This window comes from Phyllopteryx taeniolatus, chromosome 22 (genome assembly GCF_024500385.1).
Source record: "Phyllopteryx taeniolatus isolate TA_2022b chromosome 22, UOR_Ptae_1.2, whole genome shotgun sequence".
Taxonomy (NCBI): Eukaryota; Metazoa; Chordata; class Actinopteri; order Syngnathiformes; family Syngnathidae; genus Phyllopteryx; species Phyllopteryx taeniolatus.
The window spans coordinates 140,793-152,206 of NC_084523.1; the positions used below are offsets into that span (position 1 = coordinate 140,793).

Genomic DNA, 11,414 nt, shown 5'->3' on the forward strand with positions numbered 1-11,414 from the left:
TACAAACGCACCATCAACAATACACAAGCAGAATTTAATATTTACAAATGATAAGTTATGATAAATGCACACACACCATAAAAAAAAACCCTGTGTAAATTGCAGATATGTTTGTGGATTTTAAAAACACGTATGTAAGTCACAGATATATTTGTGTCAAAGATTTTGACACTAATCTCTCCCCATAGTTTTTCATGGCAGATGAAAAGAAAAAAGATTAACTAACAAGCCTTGTTTCCACCCGGTTTCGAACCAGGGACCTTTTGCGTGTGAGGCAAACGTGATAACCGCTACACTATGGAAACTGCTGGTTTTGCTTTGTCTAACTGCCCCAACAGTAGTTTTTGGAGCTGGTTTTTGGTTCAGTTCCCACTCAGTGATGGTATGAATGTGAATGTGAGTGTGAATGGTTGTCCATGTCTTTATGTGCCCTGCGACAGACTAGCGACCAGTTCAGGGTGTAGTCCGCCTTTCGCCCGAGGTCAGCTGGGCTAGGCTCCAGCGCCCCGAGACCCTAACCGGGATAAGCGGTGAAAATGGATGGATGGATGGACGGAAATCAGTCAGGTTAAAGTGGTCAATAAAATCATTGAAGAGGGTCCAAAATGAAAAGCAGAGTGAGAATATTGCCATGTCAACAGAAAATGTGATTCTCTTTATGGCGTACGTCATAAATTGTGTGGAAATTGCAGTAAAACAGAAAACAGAAAGGAAAGCATTATTATCTGTTTCAGCGTTATAAATAAAGCGATTTTGTCTCGTGAAGGTCACCGCAGGAAAAAGAAGGAGAGCAGGAAAAAGAAATTTTCCCAGGCAGGGTGGCCAGAGCCTGTATGTCGCTATTCGCAAGAGGTTCGGAGCGGACGTGCGCTGCCCGTTTCCTTCCCGACGGCCAAAAGGGTAGCTCGGAGCGCTGGCAGGATGCCCTGCGGCGGGGAAGGGTCAGATGTTTCCTCGCCACCTCATGGTGCGAGGTGGGGCTTCCTGGCCAAGCCAGTCTTCGGCAAGTTGGTCGAACGGGAGCCAGCAAACAGCGGGTTCCTCACCTTCTTGGTGATCAAGCCAGTGTCCCCCCAAAAAAAGTCTTTGTTGATGAGACACTTCAGGCTGGCTGGGGGTGAAAGTTAATTAATTTAGCATCCGAGTGAGAAACCAGTGTCCGTATCGCAGCTTTGATGAGCTACTTGGGACTGGCTGGTAATTCATTTAGCATCCGTGTGCGAAGTTAAATCTAGCATCCCCGTGGCCGTCTGTCTCTGCAGGGGAGCGGAGACAGCGATGGAGCTCAGTCCGGGGCTTGGGGGTCAGTGCCTTTGGGCGAGAGCATGTTCATTACATTGGTGTCATTACTTTACATGTTGGGAACACACAACAACGACATGTAACGAGATCAAGATGGTAACTCAATATAAAATTGCAGCATGCGGTCACGTGCGGTGATCTTCTAAACTGCCAACTCCTTTCAGCTAGGATGCAAGATGTACATTTTTGCCTGAAGGCTACCAAGTTCTTCTTAAATCTGTTGGTTTTCAACTTTCAGTTCTGCTACTTTTCAATGCAAAGATCTTGGCAGTTAACGTCGGCATTGGTTTCTTTTGTAAAAGTTCAAGGACAGTATCAGAATGTTTCCTTTAAACACTTAAAATGTCAAACATGAAATTAAATAATTATCTGGTACTGGGGGAATATTCACACAGTTTGACATGTCAAGAGGTGCTGAAGCTGCATCGGCTCTCTTCTTCTGGGTCCCCCTCTGCTCTTGCTTTTGTAACTTGCATACTGTAGACTTTTTTTTGTTTAGCATTGTAGTGACTTTGACCCAGTTGCCAAGCTGCATTCTTCCAAGCCACACTGCTGGGAGACGGCCACTAAGAGGACGCCTGGCGTACGTCAAGTGGACCTTAACCTAATTAGCAGACTTCCCGTCAAATCTTTATTCCCATCTTCAAAAGACTCTTTTTTCTTCTTTTGAAGATAGCGACCAAAAGGTTGGGTGACCCTCTCTCCAAGAAGACCAAGCTGGGACAGATCGACAACGGAACGCAAATACAGCAATGAACTATTTGCCTAATAATCAAACCTGCATGCAGGGCGACACCCACTGGCATTTGAGAGTACTGAAACCCGTGGACTTCCATTCAAGGTTGTTTGTTTTTTTAACTGAAGCTAAAATGTCTGTTTTAAGGTTACAAACCATCCATCCATCCATTTTCAGAGCCGCTTCTCCTCACTAGGGTCGCGTCCGTACTGGAGTCTATCCCAGCTATCATCGGGCAGGAGCCGGGGTACACCCTGAACTGGTTGCCGGTCAATTGCAGGGCACATACAAAGAAACAACCATTCGCACTTACATTCACACTTACGGGTAATTCAGAGTTGTCAATTAACCTACCATGCATGTTTTTGGGATGTGGGAGGAAACCAGAGAGCCCGGAGAAAACCCACGCAGGCACGGGGAGAACATGCAAACTCCACACAGGCGGGGCCGGGAACTGAACCCCGCTCCTCAGAACTGTGAGGAAGATGCTCAAACCAGTCGCCCACCATGCCACCAGGTTACAAACCATGCACGAAATATTCCAAATGTAGGCATTGACGTCTGTATCAGTGTCAACTTTACAGGTCCTCGGTGAGACTCTGAGAATTGTTCATCTTGATTTGGAACCAAACAGCAGGACATGTGATTGAACAATAAACAATTGATCTGCCAAGACTAAAGTTTAAACAATCATTCTTGATGCTTGATCTATGAGTAGGAGTACAAAGTTGGGAGTGTTTTAGATTAATGTATGATTCTTCAACCCATTTTCTGGGTCAAAATTGTAGACTAGATTCAAGCTCATGGGTGTGGTCTTCTCCAGGTTTCTCTGTCCCTCTTGGACACGCCTCCTGGGTATTTAACCTTTGCTCCCACGCTCTCTCACCCTCGTCTTCCTTCTTGGCTCTTCCTAACATCTCCAGCTACGGGGTGGCCTTCGGGCCACCCCCTCCCGCTTCCTTTGTTTCGTTGTCCCCCAGTGGCGCAACCACATGCGCGAGGGACGGCCTGACAACCCGGCGGCGCGGTCCGATCGAAAAAGCCGGCCATGCTGCTTTGATCGTTTTCCTAGCTTGAGCTGTTGGCGGAGGCTGCGGGAAATCATGCCCTGCATCCGTACCTAGTAAACCTGCAGTTGAGAGCAAGATCGAAGCCCACAGCAAGCTCACTAAGCAGGAAAGTTACAGGCAGGCGCATCCCAACGGGACAACAATTGTTATTCTTCTTCCTCTTTTGTTTTTGTTTTATTTTTCTACCTCGTTTTTCTTCTTCTACCAAACCTGCTCCGTTTTCCTTCTGAGATGCGAGGAGATGGACGACTCCGGGACCAACCGATCCCCGGTTGTGAGTAGACACTGCAATCGACACACAAGATTAGTGCCTAATAATGTTGGGGAAATTACTAGCGTCACACAAAATTCCAACTTTGCTCTCAAATAAACACTTTTATTATTATTATTGAAGATAATAATTAGTAAATATTAGTAGGCTGACTTACGCTCTCAGGGAAAAAGTACCTTAAATTACAAAACTCACCTCAGTCACAGTAAGCACTCTATGAAGTGTGACGTCGTCCACGCAGGCCAGAATGAGTGCACGCAGGTAGGACTTTTGAACATCGCGTCTGCAATTGCCGTTTTGTCAAACATATTTTGACAAATATCCGGAACAATTTGTGTTACGGGCGTAACGAGTCAGCGTGCAGTGATTTCCTTCACAAAATACAGATGATCATCGACAGATCTCATACAACCACCATCAAAAGCACTCTATGAAGGCACAATTTACCCAGATTGTTTTTTTTGTTTTTGTTTGCAATTTTGAACAATGACAAGCCGGAAACAACACAATCCAAAATGAAAAAGAATGAGGCTTTTTGTGTAAAGAGTAGAAAGTACACATATTTGCCTGAAAATGTAGGGAGTCGAGGTAAAAAAGTATGCTGAAAAATAAATATTCCAGTGAAGTATAGACCCCAAATTTGTACTGAAGTCAAGTAAAGAACACCGTCGTCCCAGGGGAGGAGCGGGTGGAGGCCGCCCAAGAGCCAAAGTCAGCCAAGTACAGCGCTACCTTGATGTAACAGTGCCCCACCTGAGCAGTTTTCGCACTTAGGCCTTGTCGCTTGGGCCATTTCTTGCTTTGTGTTGCCAGCATTTTGCTTTTGAAGGCTTTCCAATGCATGAAAGACATTTCAATTCTTTTCAATGGGGAAAATGGACTTGATTTCCAAACAAATTGAGTTACTGTCACTGTCTGAAGCGTGTTTTATCATGGATCACATACTGTATACACTTTACAGTTTACCACGAAAAGTCAATGCATCTTTACAGTCTAGTTCAATCAATCATTCATTTATTTGATTTGGACATCACTAAATTATAGGAAAACAAGGCATACATTACTTTGTGTATTTTGGCACCAGTGCTAATTCTGACATTTGTCCACAGGAGGCTTTTACAAAAGACAAAGACAACATGAAGATAAACGTGGTAGATAAAATGCACAAATATAGATTTTTGTAAATTGGTAAGATAGTCATTACTTTTGCAATTAAACATTTACATTTTCAATGAAAGCTTCTTGACCCCTGCGATTCTCACCAGCACACTTGTGTTTCCTTGGACAGAATCTTTGGCCACAAACTGAAAAGGCAAAAGCTTTGTCTCCAATTGTGTCTTGCCATGCGTCGTTTGCTCTTACAAGCAAAGGTTTTCCCACACTGAGAACATTTCCATCGTTTGCTGTCAGTGTGACATGTCAGATCACCTTCAGACTTTTTATCATTATCATCTTCATCAGAGTGAGGAGAGTGTGACGTCATGTCGTCATTATCTAATAGTGGAGCTAAGAGGCCGTCTGCTTGTGATCCTCCACAGTGCCCGCTTTGCAGTTTTTTCACTTATGTCTCATCTCTGGCCATTTTTTGCTTTAAGTTGCGAACATTTTGTTTTTGGAGGGTTTCCAATGGATAAAGACATTTCAATTATTTTTAATGGGAAAGTAAATGGAGTCACCGTCACTGTTTTAAACAGTGTACTTTATTAAGGATCACATATACACGTTACAGTTTAGCACCAAAAGTCAGTTTTTCTATTTCAATCAATCATTCACTTATTTGATATTGACATCACTAAAACATTGGACAAAATACATGCATGCTCAAGAAAATTAAACTGGCACTCATTTCCAATAATATCAATACATTTTGGAGCAATTGGTAAATAACTAATTCCCTTTCGAACACCCCTTTTTCATCAACAAAATTGAAAATTGAAAAGCACTGGCATAGCTGTTGTGGAAAAAGGAATGTACCATACTATGAAGTGGCAGTAATTGGTCATATTTTTATATCGCACCTGTCAGCTGGAATCCCCTCACCTTCAAAATGGCAACTTTTCAAGAAATTAAAAAATGAATACAGCTTGCTTGAGTTTCCAAGCAACGCCTTGTTCAAGCTGGTATTACGTTGTATATCTTACATTGCTGTCATATATCATTGCATCACATGAACAACAGCTAGTACCCCGAAATTATGTTCGATCACGAATTTGATGGGCTTGAGAAATTAAAAAAAATAAAAAACGCAAATTTATGGATTGGGATGGATAAGGACGTCATCATTAAAATGACACAAACACGCCAGGCGAGCACCACATCCTTGCAAGCCTCAAGCATGAACCCAAGAAACGTGGCTTCATGTCCCACAACTGTCAACAATCATCACCAAAATATATGCAGACATTTCTACTCATGACAGCTTCAAACTATTAGAAACAATAATATTATAATGATCAGCCCAATATTTTTGCTTTTATGGATCAGATCAACTCAAATCAGATCAGCCGTAGTTTCGGGACAGACCTTCGTTATGGGTCATCCGACATTATGACAGTCCACATCTGTCACAATGCCATCTGCAGAAACAAATTTGTGATCTATACATCTTTGATTGATACATACAGTTGGTACGCAAAGTATTCACACCCCCTGAAATTTTTCACTCTGTTATCAGAATCAGAATCATCTTTATTTGCCAAGTATGTCCAAAACACACAAGGAATTTGTCTCCGGTAGTTGGAGCCGCTCTAGTACAACAGACAGTCAATTTACAGAACACTTTGGAGACATAAAGACACAAAAACAATTGTGCAAAAAGATGCAGAGTCCTCTAGCACTTAGAGCAGTTCGAATGACTAATATCGCAATAGTCCGGTGCAATGACCATTGTGCAAAGGGCGCTGAGACTTCAAGGAGTGTATGCGGTTTAAAGTGACGAGTAGTGCGATAATCTGGGACAATGGTTGTGCAAATGTTACGGATACTCCTCAATCAGTGTGCAAATGGAGCAGATGCTACTCTGGCATGAGTGGCCAGTATATGCAAATAGTGCAGCATGGCGAGACAACTACAGCGAGTGCACGAGTAATACATAATTGGCCCCACAGAAATGTGACAACGAACTCAAGTCAAAAAATTGCCAGCTTGTTGTAATGGAATTATAGGTTAGCTGTTTAAGAAGTTGATTGCAAGAGGGAAGAAGCTGTTGGAATGTCTACTAGTTCTAGTTTGCATTGATCGGTAGCGCCTACCTGAGGGAAGGAGCTGGAAGAGCTGGTGACCGGGGTGGGGAGGGTCCGAGAGGATTTTGCACGCACTTGTCTTAGTTCTGGCAGCGTGCAAGTCCTCAAGGGTGGGTAGGGGGGGTACCGACAATCCTTTCAGCAGTTTTGATTGTCCGTTGCAGTCGGAGTTTGTCCTTTTTTGTAGCAGCACCAAACCAGACTGTGATGGAAGAACACAGGACTGATTCGATGACCGCTGTGTAGAACTGTCTCAGCAGCTCCGGTGGCAGACCGTGCTTTCTCAGAAGCCGCAGGAAGTACATCCTCTGCTGGGCCTTTTTGAGGACGGAGTTGATGTTGGTCGCCCACTTCAGGTCCTGGGAGATTGTAATTCCCAGGAACTTGAAGGTCTCGACGGTTGACACAAGGCAGCTGGACAACGTGAGGGGCAGCTGTGGCGAAGGATGCCTCCTGAAGTCCACGATCATCTCTACAGTCTTGAGCATGTTCAGCTCCAGGTTGTGTCGGCCGCACCACAGCTCCAGCCGCTCCGCTTCCTGTCGATATGCAGACTCGTCACCGTCCTTGATGAGGCCGATGACAGTGGTGTCATCTGCAAACTTCAGGAGTTTGACAGTCGGGTTCGCTGAGGTGCAGTCGTTCGTGTAGAGAGAGAAGAGCAGATTTCGCACATTTCCAGAGATCTGTTGAAGATCTGAGTGAAGACTGGAGCGAGCTGGTCCGCGCAGACTTTGAGGCAGGATGGGGACACGTGGTCCGGGCCTGCCGCTTTGTTAATCTTTTGTTGTTTGAAGATGCGTCTCACATCCTGTTCATGGATGGTTAACGCAGAGGTCAGAGGTGTGATTGTGGTCGCGGGTGCGGCCGGGTGGGTGTGTGGTGTGAAACTATCCTTTTCAAATCTGCAGTAGAAGGTATTCAAGTCGTTGGCTAGTGTGCTATTGTTCTCAGCTTGGGGGGATCGTCGCTTGTAATTAGTCAGCGATTGGAATGCATGCCAGACTGATTTAGAGTCGTTTGCGCTAAACTTATTTTCCAACTTTGCTGCATAGTTGTTCTTTGCAATGTTAATTTCTTTAGTCAGCTGGTTTCTAGCTCGATTATACAGGGCCCTGTCCCCGCTCTGATATGCGTCCTCCTTAGCTTGGCGAAGCTGCTTAAGTTTAGCAGTGAACCACGGCTTATTGTTGTTGAATGTGCGAAATGATTTTGTTGGTACACAGACCTCTTCACAGAAACTGATATAGGATGTGACAGTGTCCGTATATTCATCCAGGCTGCCAGCTGAATTTTCAAAGACACTCAAGTCTGTGCAGTCTAAACAGCTTTGAAGTTCCATCTTGGCTTCATTTGTCCACTTTTTGACTGTTTTCACTGGAGGCTTCGCACATTTAAGTTCTTGCCTGTACGTCGGTATTAAGTGAATTAAGCAGTGATCAGACGAGCCCAGGGCTGCACGAGGTATAGCACAGTATGCGTTTTTTACCGTAGTGTAGCAGTGGTCTAAAGTATTATTTACCCTGTTCGGACAGTCGATGTGATGCTTGTATTTAGGGAGTTTGTGGTTGAGTTTAGCTTTGTTAAAGTCCCCAAGAATAATGAGGGGTGAGTCGGGGTGTTTTTTTTCAATTTCGTTGACTTGATCGGCGAGCGTTAGCAATGCGGCGTTCGTGTTAGCTTGAGGTGTTATATAGACTCCAGCCAGTATGAATGACGCGAACTCACGTGGCGAGTAGAATGGTTTACAGTTTAAGAATAGCGACTCCAAATGCGGGCTTCAGTGTGTGCTGAGCACCGTGACGTCCGTACACCATTTTTCGTTGATATAGAGGCATATCCTGCCGCCCTTTGTTTTCCCCGATGATTCCATGTCGCGGTCCGCTCGATGAATGTGGAAGCCGGGGAGCAAGATGCCGCCATCGGGTACAGCGTCGCAAAGCCAGGTCTCCGTGAAGCACATGGCCGCGGAACGTCTGAAGTCTTTCCTGGTCTTTAACAGAAGATGAAGCTCGTCCATTTTGTTGGGTAGGGAGCGTACATTCGACGACGGGAACGCCAATCTGTGTCCTCTCTTGCGGAGTTTCACCTGAATGCCGGCTCGCTTCCCTCTGTGGCGCCGCTTCCGTCTCCATGCGCCGAAAACCGCGGACGCCGCTCCGGTGAGTAACCCTGGGAAAAAACTGAGCGGACATTCGAAAGTTGGTGACAGAAAGTCCGGAGTAGACTCCATGATGGTTAGCAGGTCTCCCCTTGTGTAAGTGAGTCTCCAAAGACAGACGAAAAACACAAAAACAAAGACAATACTAGAGAGCGCGTTACCGAGGCGACCACACTGGTAGGCGCCATCAGATTGCAGCTCCGCCCCTCTTTTGACCCCAGTGTACAAGAAATGCGGCAGCATGTCCGATGACACGACCACAAAGTCGATCATCGAACTGCGGCCTTAGGTTGCCCTGGTGTCAAGTGCTCATCTGGAAACCCTTATGTGTGAAGATGGTGTTCATTATTGACAGTCTGTGACGAGCACATTATTCCTACAAGTAAGCATGACTCGCGCTTAGATCGGGGAGGGGTGAGGAGGCTTTCGCCTTTATCACGCTCTTCCGAGTCACATTGTCACTCGCCATGTGAGCACTGAATTCCCCCTCAGCAGAGGCGCACTCACAAAAAATAAATGAATGACAGAATGGACACATTGTCTTTATACACTAGCCACTGTCAGGAGTGGGATTTGAACCCACACCTCCATAGAGACTGCAACCTGAATGCAGCGCCTTGGACCGCTCGGCCATCCTGACAGTAGTACTTTGCTTTGTTTAGAAGGAACAAAGTGTCCGGGTCTTTATTCACCCCAGGCGGTCTGCTCATCTGGTGGGCAAGTGCAAGAGCCCCCATCCCAGGCATTGGTGGTTCAGTGGTAGAATTCTCGCCTGCCACGCGGGAGGCCAGGGTCTGATTCCCGGCCAATGCAGCTTGACACTTTTGTGTATATTCAGCTCTGTTTGAGGTAAATGAGTACAAACTCCTTCTTCTTGTAAAACACACATTTTCCCCAACCGGTACTGGACGACCGAGGACAGGAACCAAGTGTTTGTTGGTCACATCTTGTCAGAAGTGAGTCATATGCGAAGAATTTGCGAACTTAGTTCACCAATTTGGCGCGCTGGGCCATCCTCACAAATATTCCTTGTGTTGTTTCGTGGCAGTGTAGGGCAGAAACAATGATAACACCCTAGTTGTACCAATTTTTGTTGGACTGGAAAGCCAAGGAGAGGAAACAGACAGTTTTTGTCAGAGTAATCACACAAGAAGCAGAATGTCAACCCGCATGCCCGTAGATATTGCAACCTGAAGGGAGTTGCTTGGACGGCTCAACCACTCCGACAGACTTAGATTGTGTTGTTTTTCATTGCATCATAGTTTTCTGATGTTTATATGCATGCCAGTGCCTCTGACTTACTGACTGAATACTCATCTGAAATGTAGGAATCCAAGTCAAGAGCAGGAGAATGAAGACAAAGTCTCTTGACAGAACATGGGCCACTCGTACTTAATGTCCCCTGCTTCCCCCGGGACATGGACAAAGTTTTGCCGGAGGTGGGAGTTGAAGCTCCTTCTGACTAGGGACTCTGCCAGACATTACCAGCACACCCTCACAATACGTAATTCTCTTTCATGTCGAACTGACATCTGCCCCCAACATCGAAGCAAACACACCACCCAATGGGAATCATATTGCAGCTCCGCCCCTCTTTTGACCCCAGTGTCCAAGAAATGCGGCAGCATGTACGATGACACGACCACAAAGTCGATCATCGAACTGCGGCCTGAGGTTGTCCTGGTGTCAAGTGCTCATCTGGAAACCCTTATGTGTGAAGATGGTGTTCATTATTGACAGTCTGTGACGAGCACATTATTCCTATAAGTAAGCACGACTCGCGCTAAGATCGGGGAGGGGTGAGGAGGCTTTCGCCTTTATCACGCCCTTCTTAGTCACAATGTCAATCGCCATGTGAGTACTGAATTCCCCCTCAGCAGAGGCGCTCTCACAAAAAGGAAATCAATGCCAGAATGGACACATTGTCTTTATACACAAGACACTGTCAGTAGTGGGATTTGAACCCACACCTCCATAGAGACTGGAACCTGAATGCAGCGCCTTGAACCACTCGGCCATCCTGACAGTAGTACATTGCATTGTTTAGAAGGAACAAAGGATCCGGGTCTTTATTCACCCCAGGCGGTCTGCTCATCCGGTTGGCGACCCGTTCGAGAGCATTGGAATGTAGTCAAAGTGCAAGAGCCCCCATACCAAGCATTGGTGGTTCAGTGGTAGAATTCTCGCCTGCCACGCGGGAGCCCTGGGTCTGATTCCTGGCCAATGCAGCTTGACTGTTTTGTGTATATTAAGCTCTATTTGAGGTAAATGAGTACAAACTCCTTCTGCTTGCAAAACACACATTTTCCCCTACCGCTACTGGACGACCGAGGACAGGAACCAAGTGTTTGGTGGTCACATCTTGTCAGAAGTGGGTCATATGCGTAGACTTTGCGAACGAAGTTCACCAAGTTGGCGCGCTGGGCCATCCTCACAAATATTCCTCGTGTTGTTTCGTGGCAGTGTAGGGCAGAAACAATGATAACACCCTAGTTGTAACAAATTGTAACAAAAGTCCCAAAATGTAACAAAGTACCCCTTATTGAGCTCTGGAGGTCACGCAGAGCATCTTGCACTAAGTCCCAGCAAAGTCCCATCATGGATCCCAAAATGTGAAAAAGTACCCCTTACG

General features: G+C 45.7%; 5 non-coding genes across 5 annotated transcripts; 2 read left to right on the forward strand and 3 right to left on the reverse strand.

The window, feature by feature from the left end:
• Positions 1-232: 232 nt before the first annotated feature.
• On the reverse strand, positions 233-305 carry trnav-cac (transfer RNA valine (anticodon CAC)). Its single transcript has one exon. It is a non-coding gene; the product is annotated as a tRNA-Val (tRNA).
• A 9,035-nt stretch (positions 306-9,340) lies between these two features.
• On the reverse strand, positions 9,341-9,422 carry trnal-cag (transfer RNA leucine (anticodon CAG)). Its single transcript has one exon. It is a non-coding gene; the product is annotated as a tRNA-Leu (tRNA).
• A 102-nt stretch (positions 9,423-9,524) lies between these two features.
• On the forward strand, positions 9,525-9,595 carry trnag-gcc (transfer RNA glycine (anticodon GCC)). Its single transcript has one exon. It is a non-coding gene; the product is annotated as a tRNA-Gly (tRNA).
• Positions 9,596-10,725: 1,130 nt separating this feature from the next.
• Positions 10,726-10,807, reverse strand: trnal-cag (transfer RNA leucine (anticodon CAG)). Its single transcript has one exon. It is a non-coding gene; the product is annotated as a tRNA-Leu (tRNA).
• Positions 10,808-10,939: 132 nt separating this feature from the next.
• trnag-gcc (transfer RNA glycine (anticodon GCC)) lies at positions 10,940-11,010 on the forward strand. The gene has a single exon. It is a non-coding gene; the product is annotated as a tRNA-Gly (tRNA).
• The last annotated feature ends 404 nt before the right edge of the window (positions 11,011-11,414 follow it).